Below are 22,833 nucleotides of genomic sequence, written 5' to 3'. Positions count from 1 at the left end.
GAAGCGGCTGAATATCAGTATGAAAACATTGACGAAGAGGCCCAAGAAGCTGGAGGTGAAGAAGAGGAAGAGGCTGAATATGAAGAAAAAAAACAAGGACTCGAAATGGACAGGGACTCAGCAGAGGGCAGCCCCGGAGAATCCAGGTATTAATGTGTAGCCTTGACGATCATTCCTGACATATACCTGTTACTGACAACTTTGTTTTGAATTATTCCTGTAAACTAAGAGAAAAATTTCGAAATTCAGTTTTGAAAAATAGTTTAACATTAATAATATACTCGTATTCTAGATAATATAGAAGGCAGTATGTTCTGAAATGTACTTCATTCTTAGCTACAAGTCCTTTGTGCTGTAGCTATAAGACCGCTAGAGATGGGAAATTTATCAGACCTAGGAAATTTAGAGACCAATGTTTTTTGAGAGAATGGTCACCAGAAGCAGCAGCTAAAGGGCCTAGGCCATGCACTGGCTGTGCCTTCATCCCTTGGCCACAGAATTGTAGTCTCTTGTAATAACGATGCCTTTGAGAAGGTAGCTCCTTCCAAAGTAGTAAGACCGTATTTCATGATTAATTCACAAATATTAGTTCAATTTAGATTTTTGTATTTCATATGACATTCAAAAGAAAAAAAATTAGTCATAGTAAAATTGATTATCACTGAATTGGTAATTAAGTCTTAGCTTATATTTTCTCTATGCATCCATCCCTTCTCTTCTCTCTCTCTCTTTTTTTCTCTCCCTCTCTTTCTGAAATTTCACAGCTGTGGATATCTGATAACAGCCTCATTCTCATTTTACAGATATGGAAAATGAAGGTCTGGGAGTATAAGGGATTTATGATTTGTGCAAAGAGCACAGGGTTTTGAGGTGGAAAGATTTATTTAAATCACAGAGTGGCCTCTCAAGAAGACAACCAAACATTTGTAGTGGTGGGCAAGAGGGAGACGAGGTTGGTGTGATCAAATGATTGAAGCATGTGCATCATGATATCCAAGAGTCTGGGTTACAAGAAGAAAACATTTTGTTTTCTCCTTGTCGAACAACAGATGTACATAAGGTTGACTCATATTTAAAAAGCCACTGGTGCACATTGATGGTATACAAATTCTTAATTGACTCTTATTCCATCCTGCAGTTGGAAGGCGTAGAAAGAAATGGACGGCAATGGAAAAAATGAATTTGTTCTTCATGGATATTCTAGTTTGCAGTAGCCCAAAACACCAGTTTTGTTTCAAAGTTCATGACCCAACAATGATATTAACTGACATCTGACTTTACTCTTACGTTTTATGGATGTATTTGACAAAATTAGTTCACGTTTAAAATAAAAGCCTGTTTGAAGTGAATAAGCTGCAGATTATTTTTTACATAAATAACACTGAGTCAAATCTATCATTGTACATTTTCTATCTGTTTTGGCCCACCTTACTGTCATTGAAAGGAATCTCTTTAAACTATTTGGTAAGCCTGTTTTAAATTCTTTTATGGCAGCCTCAAATAAATTAAAATACAGAGTTATAAACACTTTATGTAACGACACAGATGGTGGTCTAGCCGCTACTGCATTTTTTTTTATTTCGTTTATTTATTTTTCCCCCAAAGCCCCAGTAGGTAGTTGTATGTCATAGCTGCACATCCTTCTAGTTGCTGTGTGTGAGACGCAGCCTCAGCATGGCCGGAGAAGCGGTGCATCCGTGCGCGCCCGGATCCGAACCCAGGCTGCCAGTAGCGGAGCGTGCGCACTTAACCGCTAAGCCACGGGGTGGGCCCAACCTGCTACTGCGTTTTATTGAGAGAAACCAGTGGATGACCTAGCTCGCCTGGAGACCAGATGGTGCTGTTGGGCTGCCGTGGACCAGCAGCATCATCATCACCTGGGAACTCGTTAGGAAAGCAAGTTCTCAGACCCCACTCCAGACCTACTGATTTGGAAATTCTGAAGGTAGGCCGCTAGCCACCAGGGTTTTACAAGGTCTCCAGTTCTTCTGAAGCACGCTCAAGTTTGAGCACCACTGGTTTAGAGCAATGGGGGAAAACGTTGAGCTTCACCTACAGTAGGAGCAGCCTTAATTCACTGAGTCGGTACTGTTGCAGGTAAACTGAGCAGGATGGTAAGATCTGGACTGAGGAAGAGACAAGAATTCTCAGGGGCCTGATACACAAAGACCTTCTGGAGGGATGGGTTAGTTTCCTGGGGCTGCCCTAACAAATTACCGCAACCAGGTGGCTTAAAACCACAGAAATTTATTCTCTCACAGTTCTGGAGGCCAGAAGTCTAAAATCAAGGTGTCGGCAGGGTTGGTTCCTTCTGGAGGCCCTGAGGGACAATCTGTTCCATGCCTCTCTCCTGGTCTCTGGTGGCTGCTGTCAATCTTTGGCATCCCTTGAGCGACCCCAATCTCTTTCTTCATCTTCATGTAGTGTTTTCCCTTGCGTCTCTGTTTCTGTGTCTCCTGTGTGCTTATAATGACACCAGTCATATTGGATTAAGGGCACACCCTGATCCAGTATGACTTCATCTTACTTGATTATACCTACAAATACCCTGTTTCCAGATAAGGTCACATTTACTGGTTCCGGGGGTAAGGACTTCAACATACCTTTTTGGAGGACACAATCCAACTTATAACAAGGGGCAAAGATTGGGTTGTGGAAGTGACAAAAGGATAAAGGAAAAAGCTAGTTCCAGAAGGATAAAAGCATTATGATACCATGCATATACGATCTTTAAAAACCTGCAAAAATCATTAGATTGATTGTAGATATATATATATATATATATATATATATATGTAGTAAAATGCATACATAAGTGATGCATACATATGTAGCATGTAGAAAGGTAGGTGTGAGAATGATAAACTCCTTATTTAGGACCTTGATTAAATCTTGTGGAGAGAATGGGAGAATTCAGTTGGGGAGGGGCACACAGTGTATTTCAAGTTCATTTGTAATCTTATGTTTCTTAAGTGGAGTGATGGGTGAATGGATGTAGTATTCGCCATATCTTTGTGTAGGTCGGAACTATTTCCTAATAAAAAAAATAAAAGAGCAAAGGGAGAAAATGGGCGGGTTATCTACAACTCATTTAAGGAAAAATGACGTGAAGTTGTACTTGACCAGAGTAGAGGATCAGAGGAGAAAACCAGGGGGTTGAGGGTAGAAGGCCTAATTTCCATATTTAGTTAAGACGGCTGGAGTGCATGCTAGTTGGCATGGATGCTTTTTTCTATTTTCCGTGGTAGCACATCTCGGATCCTAGAGTATATTAGCGTTATTTATTTATGTGTGTATCTCCCCCACTGTCTAGAGTGTGACCTTCTGAATGGTTGGGACCTTAAAGGGCTTTGTTTATTTGTCTCTAATAAAGCACCTAGCGCTGTGTTTTCTTCTCAGTAGGTGCCTGATAAAGGTCTGTTGAAATGAAGTTAGTGTCGTGTATCCACAACACTTTTCTATCACCGGTGTTGACATTTAAAAATGTACTATCATGTCGTAGCACACAGTATTTCTTACGGCTAGAGCAAAAAATGGCACAAGGCCTTTTGTCACCATAGTTTAATGAAAGAGCAGTCCAAGTAGGAATTTATCCCTGTGGTGTCACTTGAAAGGCCTCAGATTGGTTGGGTTTGGTTTATGCCATGCTGGCAGTGTTAACGTGTGTGTGTGTGTGTGTTTGTGTTTCTGAATTACTATAGTTAATCTATTAACTATAGTTAATAGTTGATACATGTTATATTAAAGGCACTTATGTGGTCTTAAGAATCTTATGAGCCTCACATTAGACAAAAGACGCATACACAAGTTTTTTAGAGATAAGCCTCTTTTTGTGCCCACTCAGAGTCCACACCCCTGCCCCTAACCATGCCTCAGATACCTGGAGCCCTGAATTTGCTCCCCACGTGGCCCCATGTCCCAAGCCCCAAGAGGCCTGCATACTCCTCTTCACTGGGTCTGTGCTTCTAAGGGTTGAGTATAACACTGTCAGTGTTATACTCCCAGGAGTGAGAGGTAACCAAGAGGTGATGGCTGTATGCCAGTAACAGGGGACAGGTGGGCTAATTATCCACTTATATGCATGTGAAGCCTCTCATGGTGAGGGAGGAAGGACAGGGTGCATAGAGGAGGGGACAGGCAGAGTTCTGGGGACTGGGATGTGGACCAGGGGCCTGAGGTGGGAGGCTCGCTCTCCTCACATCAGTGCAACAGAACTTTGAGGCGTCTAAGTCTGGAAGACAGACCCAGGGCTGATTCCCAATAATCCCAACTTTCTGGAATTCACACTCTTGTATAATCCACTGCCCTTGAGTTGGGCAGGACCTGCGACTTCCTTCTACACCAGGGCCAGCAGAGGGCAGCCCTGGATACTCCAGGAATCCAAATGTATAGTCTTGAACTTCACCCAACCAACCATTCCAGACGTATACCTGTTGCTGACAGACTTGTGTCTTTAAATTTTCTCAATAAACTAAATAAGAAAAATATATTACTAAAATACGTTTAGTATTCTAAATCTCAATCTGGTCTCTCAGGTCTTTAAGGTGAATTTTTCATGTTACTAGAGATGAGATATATTATTTAACAGTTTGCTGGTTGATTTATACTTTTCAAATATTTTTATACATGGCATATAGGCCCCCAACTGAACTTTTCCCTGAAACCTTTAAATGTTACAAATGTTTCAAGGGTCTGGTTTGAATGTTTGGTCTATCACCCCTTCCCCTTCCTCACTCCTTGTCAGCACTTGTTACCAAAGCACAGAAACAGCGCTGCCCCTTGCTTTGGAAATGGCCTCTGCTGCTGGATCCCAGAGGTCATCTTTCTATAGGCTTGGACCTATGGACCTAGTCCCTGGGTAAGGCTAAAGAAAAACCACCAACCATGCTGCCCCTCTGCCCACCGCTGACCACATCAACCCTCTCTCCCATTCATCTCACTTTCTCCGCACGTATTGTGTGCACAAATCCTTACTCAGGACCACTTCTTCCCCGTGCAAATAGCCACCTTGAGGCTACCAGCCATCAGCTTGTTCAGGTACACTTATGGAGCCCATTTAGGATTAGCATAATCCTTCTTAAGAACACCTTCATTGTCTGACAGCCCTTGGGTCTGAACTGTCAATATCCTCTCTGATTTCTCTCTTCTGTTACGTACAGGGTGAGATGTGTTATGGAACAGTTCTGGTTTTGTAATTTTATTTTTTCACAAAGCAAAGACCAAGGAGGCCACAAAAAGCTGGAACCTGGTCACAATATGCCCCTTGGCATCTAGACATCCTTAACCTCTTTATTAAAAAACAGAGTTTTATTGGTAACTTTTGGAAAGAAAATACTAATGGGGGAATTTTCAGAATGAGACTAACCTCACATTGGTTCACCCTGAGAAAAAGAAAAAGGGTTGGAGGTATAACAGCCTCCATACCACAATTATACGGGCAATGGTATCTCCACAAATAAACTATTTGCCATGGCAATAAAAAGGAAATATAAGCAGATACGTCAGCTATAGGATCATGAAAATGCCACACTGAGCATTCCGACTTGCCACAGTCACTACAAGGGCCATTGGGTCTGCTGAGCCATATTGACCAAGTGGCAGAGTAGCTTGCATGGCAGCCTGGGCCTGTGGCAGAGCGTTTTCTTCTTCCTGGCTCTGCTAACAACTGGAAGCCTTTAGATTACTCTGTAATAGGTAGGAGTTGTTTTCTCAAATGAGGTATATGTTGCCTTCACTATCAAAAGAAGTCCAGTAGTCATTGTGCATATTTCTTAATAGTAGTTGAGGCCTGATGTAGCAACTTGCCCTTCTCTTTACAAGGGATATTAAAGTATGCCCTAGACCTCTAAATCTCTAGGAATTTCCTCAAGAAGACTGCCTCTGCATTTTTGTAGGGTTCCTTTCCCACCCTCTGGCATGCGTGCATCCTACCACGGTGACTAGAGTAGTGGCTCCATACTGTTCATCAGGTCCAATCAGAATGATATCATCAATGTAAGGGGACAGTGGAATGAAGTAACGTCCTGTGGAATGAAGAGGCAATCGAGCTCCCTGAGAACTAGATTATGACAGAGGGCTGGAGCACTGATATAGCCCTTCATATTGTCTCTGCGGGTATGATCTTTCTGATCACTGCTTCAGCTCTGCCTCTTATGACAGTAACTTCACCCACCTTGTCTTTGTTGATTAAATATTTCCACTTAGTCCCTGTCACCCCGGGATCACAATATCCCAGTTGAATTCAGGAAGCCCGATTCAATGTCTGTAATTCTGGCTGCTATTTCCATCTAAAGGAGATTATCCATCGCAGAGTACTTGCTGGAGAAGATCAACACACCCCTCAACACCTGATATGAAGCTTCTGTGCTGGTGAATTTTTTTCTCTACCTGGTAGTAAAGGCCACATGAAGCAGTAATGTACTAGAGAGTACTGAGGACATTCCATCACTATTGCTACAACACATTACAGGGATACAAACAAGTGATAAAATGTTTGGTACTAGAGTAAGTATGTATAAAGAGGCCCCATTAGTATGAAGAAAGGATGAGTCAATGTGTCAAAGAAGTCCAAGGAAGGAGGTGAGGGAGTTCCCAATTGAGGGTATCTTTGGAAAGAATGATCCAGGAAGAGGCACCAGCCAGTGACAAGGCCCCTGGGCTGGCACAGGCCTGGCACATTTGAGGAACATCAAGGAGACCAGATTGACTGGAGCTGAGTGAGCAAGGGGGAGAGTGGTAGGAGATGAAGTCAAAGAGGTTATGAAGAGGCCAGGTTGTACAGGGCCTTACAAGGCCATTGGAAGAGTTTTGGCTTTTATTTTAAGAAAAAGATGCAAAACCATTGCATGGTTTTAAGTGGAGTAGTGACACAACAGTAATAGCAAATACACACGTAGACTTTGCCTGCGTCAGACTCTGTTGAAAACTTTACGGCTATTAACACATTTAATCCTTACAACATTCCTCTAGCAGGTGGGTTCCATTACCATCTCCATTGTTCAAATGAGTAAACTGAGGCTGTAACCGAGCAAGGGCTCACTGTCCAATGAACCCCGTAAGCCAAATATGGGACACCAGTTTTTGTAGAAGGGAAAAAGATTTATTGTGAGGTCAGCCACCAAGGAGGCAGGAGGCCAAGCTCAAATCTGTGTCTCCAACTGGCTGTTGAATAAGGATTTTCAAGTGCCAAGGAGCAGGAGCAGGAACATTGGAGGCAGTCCTAGGCATTTTGTGCAAGTGCAGAAGACTTTCCTGTTCTGTCATACATCCCATGTTTAAAAGATGGTGTCCTTAACATGATCTGTGGGGGAATTCTCAGTCCCACAGGTCATTCTCCAGTCCCTTGTGCAGTTGTAGTTTGAGACTCAGTGGCCGTCTTGTGGTATCACTGGCTCAAACCCGTTGGAATTTGCTCAAGGAGGAAGAATAGAGTTTCTGAAAAACAATTTGTGGCCCAAGATTTGATGTTTAGTAAATATCATATGGGAAGTGGATTATGAAAATAGCCTCCAGGGGACCATGGATAAAAATCTGCCTGGGGCCCCATTTTATTTTGGGCTCGGTTTTGGGCCAGGTTATAAGGGAAGGGAGGTTAGGAGAGTTGTCCAAGGCTACACAGCTAGTGCATGGAAGAGCCAGACTGCACAGCCAGGCAGTCTGGCCCCAACATCCATCCACTTAGCTGATATAGAGAGCTGCTTCTCCTAATGGGACTTCAGTGTTAAAAGGCTCATTTTGATTGCTGCCATTAAGTGGGGTGTTCAGGCATCAATGAAGTCCATTGCCATCGGCTTGCCCCCAGTGCTGCAAAAGATCACTGTGTCAGGTCAAGCAGCAGATCAAGTCTGTGACTTGAGTTCAGGGGCCACAGGCGTAATGTTTGCAAAGTACCCATCTTTACTCAGCAAAAACGGGAGACTAAAGAGCTCCAAGGGCCTGTCCTTGAGAGAAACACTAAGAAAATGAGCAAAAACTCTCAATCAACTATGTCAGAACTCTGGAATACAGTCAAAGGATTACAGTAACCAAGTGAAAGCTGAATCCAGACAAAGGGGACAAATATGGTTGGAGAGCTTTGTGGCATTTTAATTTAGCCTTGCCTCACTCCCCTCCCCAGTGTGATGGCAGTCTTAAAGATGGCAGCCGGTATTCCCTGCATGGGTATCTGGTTCCAGGAGTAGGTAGAACTTGCTCCCCGGGAATTGTGTTTGTTTTGATCTGTCTGGGGGTTCCCTGAAGGACTGATGCAAGGCACTAGCCTTTGTTTTGCCAAATTAGAAACTCTCTGAGGGCAGGAAAATGGCTCAGCAGGGTGTGCTCCTGGAAAAAAATGCAAATGAACAAACTATTGGTACCTGGTGCAAAAGATTACAGTAATAAACACATCTAAAGCCTGGGAAGAAAAGCTGGGGAGAGTTACTTGGGGGAACAAGGGCTTTGAAAAGCTCTCACATAGAATGGGGGATCGAAAAAGCCACCTGCATGCCCAGAACACGATGCATATTCAGACAGGTCTTGAGAAGGCCCTCAGCTTTTACTTCTGGCTGATTTTAGGCTAGCACAAGCAGAAAGTGAAGGCTAAGGTAGAGTTATAAATGGATTGGCTAAGCACTGAAAAAGTGCTCCAACACAGAGCCAATCTGCAAAGACAAGAAGGTATTTTTTTGTATTATTTTTTATGAAATCAAGGAATTTAAGGAAATTTCGGCCAAACCACTAGCTGACCACAAGCTGAAGAAACAGAGACTCTAGAGACCACACGTGACAAAGTCTTTAAAAAATTAGTTTAGAAAAGTCATGAAACAAACAAGCAACTACAACATACAGCAACAATGACAACAAATTCTAAGAAGGAGAAATATCTGATTTCCATAGTTCCTACATTATCATATTCAAAATGCCCAGTTTTCATTAAAAAAAATTAGGAGTCATGCAAAGAAACAAGAAAGTATGGCTCATCCACAGGAATAAACGATATTAACAGTGAAGGTCCCTCAGACATAAACACATGAAAAGATGCTCAACCTCATTAGTCACTGGGGAAATGCAATCAAAAGCACGATGAGATACCACTTCACACACAATAGATTGGCTATAACAAAAAAGACAGCCAAGAACATGTATTGCCAGGGATTTGGAGATACTGAAACCCTCATGAATTGCTGGTGGGAATGTAAAGTGGTGTAACCACTGTGGAAAATGATTTCACCAAAAGTTAAACATCTAGTTTCCATATGACTCAGTAATTATACGAACAGTTATATACTCAAAAGAACTAAAACAGGTATTCAATCACATACTTATACCTGAGTGTTCATAGCAGCACTATTCACAATGGCCAACAGGTAGAAACAACCTAAATATCCAAGAATGGATGAATGAATAGACAAAATTTGGTATATCCATACAATGGAATATTGTCAGCCATAAAAAGGAATGAGTACTGATACATGCTACAATTTGGACGAACCTAGAAACCATTATGCTAAGCAAAAGAAGCTAGACACAAAAGGCTGCATATTGTATGCATCCACTGATGTGAAATATCCAGAATAGGCAAATCCATAGAGACAGAAAGCAGATTAATGTCTGGTAGGGACTGGGAGAAGGTGGCCACTGTTTAATGGCTATGGGCTCTCCTTTGGGAGTGATGAAAATGTTTTGGAACTAGACAGAGGGGATGGTTGCACAACATTGTTAACGTAAAAAATGCCACTGAATTGTACACTTTAAATTGGTGAACTTGATGTTAAGTGAATTTCACCTCAATAATTTTTTTTAATTATTTAATGCTCACCTTTAACCACAGGAATCACACTCGGATAGAGTTCTCACAAGATATGGGCTCTCAGGCATGAGACTAAATGAAGTAACACCTGGATCGTGTCTTCACCTCATACTCACCCTTGGCCATAAATTCATTGACAGACAGCATCAACCCCCCCAACCCCTACTTCACACCCTTTGCCAGTGGGAATATTTGAATGTGTGTAGGTTAAATTCGTAGATTTAGCTCCTCTATCCAACCCTTGCTGACTTGCTTGCTCCTCCCTCCCTCCCTTTTCTCTCTTGCTGGATAAGACTCTGTTTGCTGACCCAGGCTCATTACAATTGACTGCTTCATCTCACCTTTACTTCTATTATAGAACTTGCAGTCCCCCTTGCTCTCAGGAACTTGCTTGCTCCTTCTGTTTTTAATTCATGTCTGGCCTTGACCTGCTGCACACCAAAGACTGGAGGCTTTTCCGGGTGCTTCCTATTTTCTTAATCTCCTAAGCTTGGTCCTTCCTATTTGTACCCATTCCTTAGTGTGACACTCTCTCCTTCGAACCCTCTCCCCAATATACAGTTGTGAGAATAAGATGCAATGTGCAAAGGACCATTGTGAGGGACATTCATGGTTTACAGAGGATTACCTTTCATGGTGGACATCCACAGAACCACTCAGTGGGAACCTGAGCTTTCTCTTCTGATGATTATTTCCATCTTGAGGATGTCATAGATTCTTAGCAATAAGATTAGGATTGAATCAGCAGGTCCTCAATGAATGCTCGTGCATTGAAGTGAATCAATGAAATCGTGTTTAATGCTATGTGTTGCCTCTGTTTCAAAGCATTTTGGACCTTGTTTAGGTAAGTGCAGGTGGGCACTTACCTAAAGCCTGGAGGCGGGGATAATGGTGACCTGCTCTGTTGCATTAAACCCAAGCAAGTAATATAAGAACGCTTACTTAACTGCCTAGGCGAACCTCAGGACAGAGATGGCTTGTTCCTGTCAGCACTTTTCCCAGCAACGAGCACAGTGTTTGGCACGTTAATAAACATGCATTGCTTTTTCTTACTGAAAGAAAGAATGAATGGCCAGATAAAATACGGCTTTATTCCTGGCAATATGGTTAACAAAGAAGTGCTGTGGAAACAGCATTGAACGTGAAATCAGAATCCCTAGGTTCCAATCCTGATCTGTGGCCTCCATGTGTGGCTTTGTGCAAGTCCTTTCCCTCTTCCAGTCCTCACAGTTGTCTGGAAAACAATGGTGTGGTGGTGGAGAGGACAATGGACAAAGTGATTTCTAAGGGCATTCTTACTTCCCTGATGTTTTATAACAAGAGTGGCTACCTCTTGATAAATGGTGAATTGATCAAGCATAGGGAGTTGGGATATGGCTGTGGAGCATGCCATCATGGGATCCAAGTTTCAGCCTCTGTCAGAGAATGTGAGAGAGACAAGATGCCTTAGAACCTGTAACTCAGAGGGAAAGGCAGTGGCCTTTGTCATTGTTAAAACCTTGTCTTTGTCATGCTGGGCGGTGGCACTGATGAGGCTAGAAACCAATACAGTATCACCCTGATGCAGAGCTTTGACTGATAAGAGGGAAATGCCAGACCTGGGGAAATGGAGGTAAAATCAAGGTTAAGTCAAGAGCTGCCTTAGTACATAGAACCCTAGGAAGCTGGAACGGGAAGGGCCCTGAGCATCCATCTAATTCAACCTCTTAACTGAAGTGATGGTGAAATAGGCCCAAAAAGGGGAAGGAAACAGGACTAATGTCACACACACAGTATGTGGCAGTATCAGAACCAGAGCCAGGGCTGCTAATTTCAAGTCCAGTGCCATTGCTTTGTCTTCACATTAGAAGTTCATGCCTCCCTGTCTCTATGTCTCCAATCCTCTTTATCTCTCTGTCTCTGTCTCTCTTTGTCCCTCCTTCCTTCCCTCCCTTCCTTCCTCCCTCCTTCCCTCCTCATTGTCTCATAGCATATAAGAGGAAAGTCCATGAGTGATTTAGACTTGGAAGAGAAAGTATGACCTGGGCAGATCTTACAACGGAAAGGAGCGCATAATTTTGCCTGCAGTTTCACAGGATGATCAGACTCCAGGTTAAGAACCTGTGTCATGTAAGATGTTGTAGAATCCTAAAAACTCAGGGCAGGAAAGGACTCTGTTGTTGAGTCCACTCTTACTGAGCACCTCTGACGCCTCTGCTGTTTGACTTTTTCTTTATTAGAAGGTTTTTCTGATATTCTAATCACATCAGGATTGTATTGCTTTTGGCCAAAAGCCATTATAATACTCAGAGTGGAGAAGATATGATGTCAGCTTTAAAATAAATCGGGAGGATTAAAATAGATCAAATGAGAGTACATTACTAGGAGGAAGTGTGAGTCATATTTTAAGATCGTGTTCATAAAAGGCGTCATCCAATTCATGCACCTCTGCTCTTTTTATATGCAGCATTTAAACCGATTTTCACTTGGATTTCTGATGTCATCATTACAAAAATAAAAGACTGCAGATTATGCTTTCATCCATTCTGTGTGGTAATTCACTTTTTTTTTTCTGATGTTCTACTCCCAGAAACTTCTATAATAATTCTAGATTCTTGGGGACTGAGGAAAAATTGGTAAATGTGGAAGGACCTCCCACAGAAGCAGAACTGCTGGGTTGGGAGCATCCATCTGTAAAGCCTGGCAGTGGATTCATGGAAGTTACCCTGATGTCAGAAAGGTAAGATAAAGTGAAGATGAACACAAATTTGTAAGTTTCTGTTCCAAGCAGCCCAGCCTGTGGGATCCTGTTTTTTAGATATGCATATCTTTTTAAAACCAACTGGTTTTTTTTTAAATAGCTCCGTTGAGGTATAATTGACATGCAATTAACTGCACATATTTAAGTGTGCAATTTCATTCAAGTTTTGACATATGGACACACCTGTGAAACCATCACCACATTTAAAATGGTGAACATGTCTATCATCCCCCAAAGTTTCCTCATTCCCTTTTGTAATCCTCTCCTCCCGCCCCTCCCTACACCCATCCCCAGAAAACTATTGATCTGCTTTCTGCCACGGTAGATTAGTTTGCATTTTATAGAATTTTGTATAAATGGAATCATATATCATGTACTCTTGTTGGTCTGGCTACCTTCACTCAGCATAATTATTTTGAGATTCATCTGCGCTGTAGCACATATTAACAGTTCATTTCTATTGCTGAGTAGTAATCCCTTGTATTGATGTGCCACAACTTGTTTATTTATTCACCTGTTGATGGACATTTAGGTCGTTTCCAGTTTGGAGCTATTACAAATAAAGTTACTGTGAACATTTGTTACAAATCTTTGAATGGACATATGCTTTCATTACTCGAGTAAATAATGGGAGTGGTATGACGGGGTCATATGGTAGATGCATGTTTAACTTTTAAAGAAACTAAGTAATTTACAAAGTGGTTGTACCATTTTACATTCCCAACAGCAGTGTATGATTGTTCCAGTCGCTCCACATCCTTGTCAATACTTGCTATAGTTGGTCTTTTGAATTTTAGCCATTCTAGTAAGTGGGCAGTGGCACCTCATTGTGGTTCTAGTTTGCATTTCCATAATAACTAATGACATTGGGCATCTTCTCACATGCTTGTTTGCCCTTGATGTATCTTCTTTGACGAAGTGTCTACTCAAATCTTTTGCCCATTTTACTTATTGGGTTGTCTTCTTATCATTGAATTTAAGCGTTTTTTTATATATTCTGGATACAAGCCCATTATCAAATATATGATTTACAAATATTTTTTCAAGTCTGTGGCTTATATTTTTATTCTCTTAACAGTGTTTTTCAAACAGTGGAAGTTTTGAATTTTGATGAAGTTCAATTTATCAAACTTTTTTTATGGACTGTGTTTTTTGTGCCCTATCAAAGCGATCTTTGCTTAACCCAAAGTCTCAAAGATTTTCCTTCTACAGGCATTTTATTGTGCTTCAATTTATTGTGCTTTGTAGATGTTGCATTTTTTACGAATTGAATCTTGGTGGCAACCCTGCATTGAGCAAGTCAATTGGCGCCACTTTTCCAACACCATTTGCTCACTTTGTGTCTCTGTGTCACATTTTGGTAATTCTCGAAATATTTCAAACTATTTCATCATTATTATGTTTGTTATGGTGATCTGTGATCTTTGATGTCACTATTGTAATTGTTTTGGGGCGTCACCAACCACGCCCATATAAGACGGCGAACTGAATCGATAATCGATAAATATTGTGTGTGTTCTGACTGGTCCATCGACCGGTGGTTCCCCAATCCCTCTCCCTCACCTCGGGCCTCCCTATTCCCTGACACACAACAATACTGAAATTAAGCCAATTAAGAACCCTACAATGGCCTTTAAGTGTTCAGGTGAACGGAAGTGTCACACATCTGCCACTTTAAATCAAAAGCAGGAAATGATTAAGCTTAGCGAGGAAGGCATGTTGACAGCCAAGAAAGGCCGAAAGCTAGGCCTCTTGCACCAAACAGTCATCCAAGTTGTGAATGCCAAGGAAAAGTTCTTGAAGGAAATTAAAAGTGCTACTCCAGTGAACACACAAATGATAGAAAGTAAAACAGCCTTATTGCTTGTATGGAGAACGTTTTAGTGGTCTGGATAGAAGATCACACCAGCCACAACATTCCCTTAAGCCAAAGCCTAATCCAGAGCAAGGCCCTAACTCTCTTCAATTCTATGAAGGCTGAGAGAGGTGAGGAAGCTGCAGAAAAAAGTGTGAAGCTAGCAGAGGTTGGTTCATGAGGTGTTTTGTTTTTTTTTTTTTGAAATGGATAAATTCTTTTTATTTTTTTTGTTTGTTTATTGCGGTAACATTGGTTTATAACGTTGTATAAATTTCAGGTGTACGTCAGTACACTTCCATTTCTGCATGGATTACATCATGTTCTCATGTTCACCACCCAAATACTAATTAAAATCCATCACCACACACACGTGCCTAATTATCCCTTTCACCCTCCTCCCTCCCCCCTTCCCCTCTGGCAACCACCAATCCAATCTCTGTCTCTATGTGTTTGTTTGTCGTTGTTATTATCTACTACTTAATGAGTGAGGTCATATGGTATTTGACCTTCTCCCTCTGACTTATTTCACTTTGCATAATAGCCTCAATGTCCATCCATGTTGTCACAAATGGCTGGATTTCATCATTTCTTATGGCTGAGTAGTATTCCATTGTGTATATATACCACATCTTCTTTATCCATTCCTCCCTTGATGGGCACTTAGGTTGCTTCCAAGTCTTGGCTATTGTGAATAACGCTGCACTGAACACAGAGGTGCGTATATCTTTACACATTGGTGTTTTCAAGTTCTTTGGATAAATACCCAGCAGTGGAATAGCTAGATCCTATGGTAGTTCTATTCTTAATTTTTTGAGGAATCTCCATACTGTTTTCCATAGGGGCTGATCCAGTTTGCACTCCCACCAGCAGTGTATGAGAGTTTCCTTCTCTCCACATCCTCTCCAACACTTGTTGTTTCCTGTCTTATTAATTATAGCCATTCTGACAGGCATGAGGTGATATCTCATTGTAGTTTTGATTTGCATTTCCCTGATAGTTAATGATGTTGAACATCTTTTCATGTTCCTGTTGGCCGTCTGTAAATCTTCTTTGGAGAAATGTCTGCTCAGATCTTTTGCCCACTTTTTAAATTGGGTTGTTATTTTTGTTGTTGTTGAGATGCATGAGTTCTTTAGATATTTTGGATATTAACTCCTTATCACATATAAGGTTTGCAAATGTCTTCTCCCAATTGTTAGCTTGTCTTTTCGTTTTGCTGATGGTTTCCTTTGCTGTGCAGAAGCTTTGTAGTTTGATGTAGTCCCATTTGTTTATTGTTTTTATTGTTTCCCTTGCCCAGTCAGACATGGCACTTGAAAATATGTTACTAAGACTGATGTTGAAGAGCGTACTGCCTGTGTTTTCTTCCAGAAGTTTCATAGTTTCAGGTCTTACATTCAAGTCTTTAATCCATTTTGAGTTAATTTTTGTGTATGGTGTAAGAAAATGGCCCGCTTTCACTCTTTTGCATGTGGCTGTCCAGTTTTCCCAGCACGATTTATTAAAGAGACTTTCCTTTCTCGGCTCTATGGTCTTGGCTCCCTTGTCGAAAATTAGCTGTCCATAGATTTGTAGGTTTATTTCTGGGCCCTCAGCTCTGATCCATTCACCTTTGTGTCTGTTTTTGTGCCAGTACAATGCTGTTTTGGTTACTGTAGCTTCGTAGTATATTTTGAAATCAGGGAGTGTGATACCTCCAGCTTTGTTCTTTTTTCTCAGGATTCCTTTGGCTATTCAGAGTCTTTTCTTGTTCCATACAAATTTTAGGATTCTTGCTCTATTTCTGTGAAAAATGTTGTTGGGACTTTGATAGGGATTGCATTGAATCTATAGATTGCTTTAGGAAGTATGGACATTTTAACTCTGTTAATTCTTCCAGTCCGAGAGAATGGAATACCTTTCCATTTCTTTGTGTCGTCTTCTATTTCTTTCAAAAATGTTTTGTAGTTTTCAGTGTACCGGTTTTTCACCTCTTTGGTTAAGTTTATTCCTAGGTATTTTATTCTTTTTGTTGCAATTGTAAATGGATTGTATTCTTAATTTCTCTTTCTGCTACTTTGTTGTTAGTGACGCAAATCATTTTTGTATGTTGATTTTGTATCCTGCAACTTTACCGTATTCATTTATTATTTCTAAAACTTTTTTGGTGGATTCTTTAGAGTTTTCTATATATACAATCCTGTCATCTGCAAATAGTGACAGTTTCACTTCTTCCTTTCCTATTTGGATACCTTTTATTTCTTTTTCTTGCCTGATTGCTCTGGCTAGGACTTCCAATACTGTGTTAAATGGTAGTTGTGAAAGTGGCCATCCTTGTCTGGTTCCTATTCTTAGGGGCATAGCTTTCAGTTTTTCTCCATTGAGAATGATATTAGCTGTGGGTTTGTCACATATGGCCTTTATTATGTTGAGGTACTTTCCTTCTATACCCATTTTATTCAGAGTTTTCATCATAAATGGATGCTGTATCTTGTCAAATACTTTCACCGTATCAATTGAGATGATCAAGGGGCTTTTATTCTTCATTTTGGTAATGTGGTGTATCACGTTGATTGACTTGCAGGTGTTGAACCATCCCCGCATCCCTGGAGTAAATCCCCCTTGATCATGGTGTATGATCTTTTTAATGTATTGTGGTATGTGATCTGCTAGTATTTTGCTGAGGACTTTTGCATTGATGTTCATCAGTGATATTGGCCTGTAATTTCCTTTTTTTTTGTATTATCCTTGTTTGGTTTTGGTATCAGGGGAATGTTGGCTTTGTAGAATGAGTTAGGAAGCTTCCCCTCCTCTTCAAATTTTTGGAAGAATTTGAGAAGGAGAGGTATTAAGTCTTCTTTGAATGTTTGGTAGAATTCACCAAGGAAGCTGTCTGGTCCTGGTCTTTTATTTTGGGGGAGGTTTTTGATTGCTGTTTCAATCTCCTTACTGGTGGTTGGTCTATTCAAATGCTCTATTTCTTCTGGATTCAGTTTTGGGAGGTTGTATGAGTCTAAGAATTTATCCATTTCTTCTAGATTATCTAATTTTTGGGCGTATAGATTTTCATAGTATTCTCTTACAATCTTTTGTATTTCTGAGGTCTCTGTGGTAATTTCTCCTCTTTTATCTCTGATTTTATTTATTTGAGCCTTCTCTTTTTTCTTGATGAGTGTAGCTAAAGGTTTGTCAATTTTGTTTATCTTTTCAAAGAACCAGCTCTTGGTTTCATTGATTTTTTCTATTTTATTTTAGTGTACATTTCATTTATTTCTGCTCTGATTTTTATTATTTCCCTCCTTCTACTGATTTTGGGCTTTGCTTATTCTTCTTTTTCCAGTTCCTTTAGGTGCACTGTTAGACTGTTTATTTGAGATTTCTCTTGTTTGTTGAAGTAGGCCTCTATTGCTATAACCTTCCCTCTTGGAACCACTTTTGCTATATCCCGTAAATTTTGGCATGTTGTAATTTCATTTTCATTTGTCTCCAGGTATTTTTTTATTTCTCCTTTGATTTCTTCATTGACCCAACCGTTGTTCAGTAACATTTTGTTTAATCTCCTCATATTTGTGACGTTTCTGATTTTCTTTCTGTAGTTGATTTCTAGTTTCATGCCAATATGGTCAGAAAAGATGCTTTGTATTATTTCAATCCTATTAAATTTATTGAGATTTGTTTTGTGGTCTCACATGTGATTAATCCTGGGTCATATTCCATGTGCATTTGAAAAGAATGTGTAACCTGTGGTTTTGGGATGGAATATTCTGTATGTATCTGCTAAGTCCATCTGGTCTACTGTGTCATTTATGGCCAATGTTGCATTATTGATCTTCTGTTTGGGTGATCTATCCATTGGTGTGAGTGGAGTGTTAAAATTCCCTACTACTATTGTGTTACTGTCTATTTCTTCTTTTATGTCTGTTAATAATTTCTTTATATATTTAGATGCTCCTATGTTGGGGGCATAGATATTTGCAAGTGTTATATCCTCTTGTAGGATTGTTCTCTTTATCATTATATAGCGCCCTTCTTTGTCTCTTGTTACAGTTTTTGTTTTAAAGTCTATTTTTTCTGACATAAGTATTGCTAGCCAAGCTTTCTTTTCATTGCCATTTGCATAGAGCTTCTTTTTCCATCCTTTCACTTTCAGTTTGTGAGTGTCTTTAGGTCTGAAGTGTGTCTCTTGTGTGCAGCATACATATGGGTCTTGTTTTTTTATCCAATCACCCACCCTATGCCTTTTGATTGGAGCCTTTAGTCCATTGACATTTAAAGTAGCTATTGATAAGTATGTACTTCTTGCCATTTTGTTACTTTTTTCTGGGTATTTTAGTAGTTCTCTGTTCTCTTCTTCTCCTCTTGTTCTCTTCGCTTGTGGTTTGATTGCTTTCTTTAGCATCATGTTTGGGTTCCTTTCTCTTAGGTTTTTGTGTATTTATTATAGGTTTCTGGTTTGTGATTACCATGAGGTTCATATATAGTAACATATGTATATAGCAGTCTAAATTAAGTTGATGGTCTCTTTAGTTTGACCTCTTGCTAAAAGCTCTACTCTTTTACTCCCTTCCTCCCACATTTTATGTTTTTGATATCATATCTAACCTCTTTTGTTTGTGTGTGTGTATCTGTTACCCTCTTATCATGGAAATAGATATTTTTTCCCTGTTTGTGGTCTTCTCTTTCCCCCTTAAATAAGTCCCTTAGGATTTCTTATAGGACTGGTTTCTTGGTGATAAACTCCTTTAATTTTTGCTTGTCTGGGAAACTCTTTCTCTCTCCTTCCACTCTGAATGATAACCTTGCTGGGTAGAGTATTCTTGGCTGTAGGTTTTTTCCTTTTAGCACTTTAAATATATCGTGCCATTCCTTTCTAGCCTGTAAGGTTTCTGCTGAGAAGTCAGCTGCTAGCCTTATGGCGTTTCATTTGTATGTAACTTGTTGCCTTTCTCTTGTGGCTTTTAGGATTCTCTCTTCATCTTTAATTCTTTTTGCGTGTGTGTGAGGAAGATCAGCCCTGAGCTAACATCTGACAATCCTCCTCTTTTTGCTGAGGAAGACTGGCCCTGGGCTAACATCCATGCCCATCTTCCTCCACTTTGTATGGGACGCCACCACAGCATGGCTTGACAAGCAGTGCGTCAGTGCATGCCCGGGAGCTGAACCCCGGGCCGCCACAGCGGAGCGTGAACAATTAGCCGTTACACCACCAGGCCTGTCCCTTCAACTTTAATTCTTGACATTTTAATTGTAATGTGTCTTGGTGTGGGTCTCTTTGGATTTGTCTTGTATGGTGCTCTCTGTGCTTCCTATACCTGGATATCTGTTTCCTTCCTTAGGTCAGGAAAGTTATCAGCTATTATTTCTTCAAATAGATTCTCTGCCCCTTTGTCTCTCTCTTCTCCTTCTGGGACACCTATGACACAGATGTTAGTGCACTTGATGTTGTCCCAGAGGTCCCTTAGACTGTCCTTGTTCTTTTCAATTCTTTTTTCTTTTAGCTGTTCAGCTTGGGTGATTTCCTCTAGTCTTTCGTCCAGCTCACTGATCTGTTCTTCTGTATCATCTACTCTGCTATTGATTCCCTCTAGTGCATTTTTCATTTCCGGTATTGTATTCATCATTTCTGATTGGTTCTTTTTTTATTTTCCAGTTCTTTATTGAAGTTCTCACTGAGTTTATCCATTTTTCTCCCAAGATCAGTGAGCATCCTTATGACTTTTTGTTTGAACTCTCTGTCAGGTAGAGTGCTGATTTCTGTTTCATTTAGTTCTTTTTCTGGGGTTTTCTCCCGTTCCCTTACTTGGAACGTATTCCTTTGCCTCCTCATTTTGCCTCTTTCTCTGTGCTTATATCTATGTATTAGGTAGGTCAGCTATGTCTCTTGATCTTGGAGAAGTGGCTTTATGTAAGACATGCCTTATGAGGCCCAGCAGTGTGCTTCCTTCTTGTCAAGAATTCCAAATGTTCCAGGAGTGACCTCTGTGTGGGCTACGTGTGTCCTTCTATTGTGGCATGGTTGCTCTTGCTGCAGGTGCCCAGGGAGCCCGGGCTGTCCCCCTGGCTGGCTGGTTGTACTGCTCAGCTGTGTGTGGTCACTTTATTGGGTGTGGGGGGCCCCGGCACAATTGGCTGCAAGGTCTAATAGCACATTCCTGTTGCAGTTTTTCTGTTAAGTGAGTAGGTCCCCAGCATGGCTTGTTGTTAGGGTCAGGGCCTTACAATTGCTGTATGCTTTCAGCCTACCAGGCTCTTGTCAGCTCTCTCAGGATTGCAGCTGAGTGGGGTTGGCCCAAGGCATGAGAGCACCCAATTGCTTTAGGCTTTGGAAGGTGGGGCCAATCCCCTATGTGGCTGTTTGAGAAACACAAATCTTCTGCAGCTGACAAGCCCCACCACACACAGGGCTACACACCCTGTCAACACAATCCTGCCCCGTGAGTGTGCCCCAACCCCCTGAAGCAGACCCAGTCACCCCACTGCAGGGGCCCCACACACTCCACCCACTCCCTGCAGATGCCCTGCCCTGCAGAGGTGGACCCACTTGCCCACCTGCAGAGGATCCAGGCACCCAACCTATGCAGGCCCACCAGTTGCCCGAGGGCTTGCTGTTGGGTAGGGCCAGTTGCTAGGGCAGGCTGCCTGCCCTGGCTGAGCTGGATTAAATCGGTGCTCTAGTGGGTGGGGCAGACCCCTGTGCTAGCAGGCCAGGGGAAGAACTCCAATGGAGTCTGCCAGTGTCTGTGTCTGCACACCTGTACTAGGTCACAATAATGGCTGCCACCAGTGTCTCAGTCCCTGGAGAGGTCTCACCTCTCACCGAGATGCGCCCAAAGCCTATCAGGTGAGCCTCTTTGCATCAAAGGACTGTGCACCTTTCTTTCTGGTGATTTTATGTTGCTTTCTGAAATGGGTGAATTTGTGTGTGGGCCCTTTAAGAGCTGGCTTTTCTTTCCTTATGTCCAATAGCTTTTCTGAGGGGTATTCTCCACCGCTGTTAGTAGCCAGCAAAGCCAGACACTATGACACTCGTCTCGGTTGTGCTGGGACCAAAAGATGCTTATAGTGGTAACACTCTCCTGCTCAGGTCCCCCACTCCTCCAGGGAAGGCTGTGTACCTTTGGATTGCTCCTGGGCAGCCGTGAAGTGCTTCGGCTTATGAAGGTGGCTTTTTTTCTCTCCAGAGAGGAATAGATGCCTCGTTCACCTCAGTCAGAACTGTCCCTTGTTGTGAGGGTTCTTTTTGTCCAGTTTTCAGTTCTCTCTCAAGGGTAATCGTTCCAAAAGTAGCTATAAATTTGTTGTGTCCATGGGAGGAGGTGAGTTCAGAGTCTGCCTACACCATCATCTTGACATCAACCTCCTTCTCTTCCTTTTCTCCTCCCTTCCTCCCTCCCTTCCTTCCTTCCTTCCTTCCTCCCTTCCTTCCATCCTCCTCCCCCTCCTCCTTGCTCTCCATTCCCTCTTCCTCTTCCTTCTTCTTCCTTTTCTCCTCTCCTCCTCCTCCCCCTCCTCCCCCCTTCTCCCTCTTCCTCCTCTTCTTCCTCCTCCTCCTTGTCCTCCCCCTTCTTCTTCTTCCTTCTCCTTACCCTCCTCTTATTTCCCTCCTCCTCCTTCTTCTTGATTACTCTGTCTAGAATATCCAGTCTAATTTTGAATATACATGGTGAGACAGACATCCTTGCCATGTTCTTGATCCTAGAGAAAAGGATTCAGCATTTCACCATCAAGTATGGTGTTAGCTGAAGCTTTTTCCTGAATGCCCTTTATCTGGTTGCAATGAACTGTTTTTAATTTTAAAAACAATACAGTGGAATGCTTCTGACAGGATGGCAGATTAGGTATTCTGAAATACTTTCTTTCTGCAGAGACCATGTTGCTGGATAAATTACAGCAAATTTCCTTGTAAATGCATAGCTGACCTTGCAAGAAAGTAAAGGAAATCCCCAAAGTCTAAAATCAAAGTGACAAGGAATACAGAAGGCACAAGAGATCTGGGATTATATGCCAATTCTAGAAACCTTGTAGCCTTGGGTTTTAGGGCTGACACCCCAACTGGCAGTTTCACCTCAGTTTCCTTCAGAAACTCTCTTCTTCTTTCTGTTCCTTAAATATTCATCTTCATCAGGGCTCTCTCCTAGGCTCTCTTCTTCTCTTACTCCCTAGTTTACCTCATCTATCACTATTTCAAGTATCACCTCTGTGCTGATGACACACAAATCCACATATACCATGATTCCTTCCTGAGCTCCTATTTCTCCTACCTAACTTTCTCATGAATACCACCTTGACTTTGATATACTACGATTTCTTCAAACTCATGTCCAAACTGTACTCATCTCTCCCCTGCCTGCATCTATTCTTCCTTCTGCATTCACTACCTTAGTTATTGGCATCATCATTTGAGAGTGATCCATGACTCTATCTCCTTCACCCTTCCACATCTAACATATTTGGAAGGTTCCAGACACA

This window comes from Diceros bicornis, chromosome X (genome assembly GCF_020826845.1).
Source record: "Diceros bicornis minor isolate mBicDic1 chromosome X, mDicBic1.mat.cur, whole genome shotgun sequence".
Classification (NCBI taxonomy): domain Eukaryota; kingdom Metazoa; phylum Chordata; class Mammalia; order Perissodactyla; family Rhinocerotidae; genus Diceros; species Diceros bicornis.
This window is presented reverse-complemented; position numbering follows the sequence as displayed.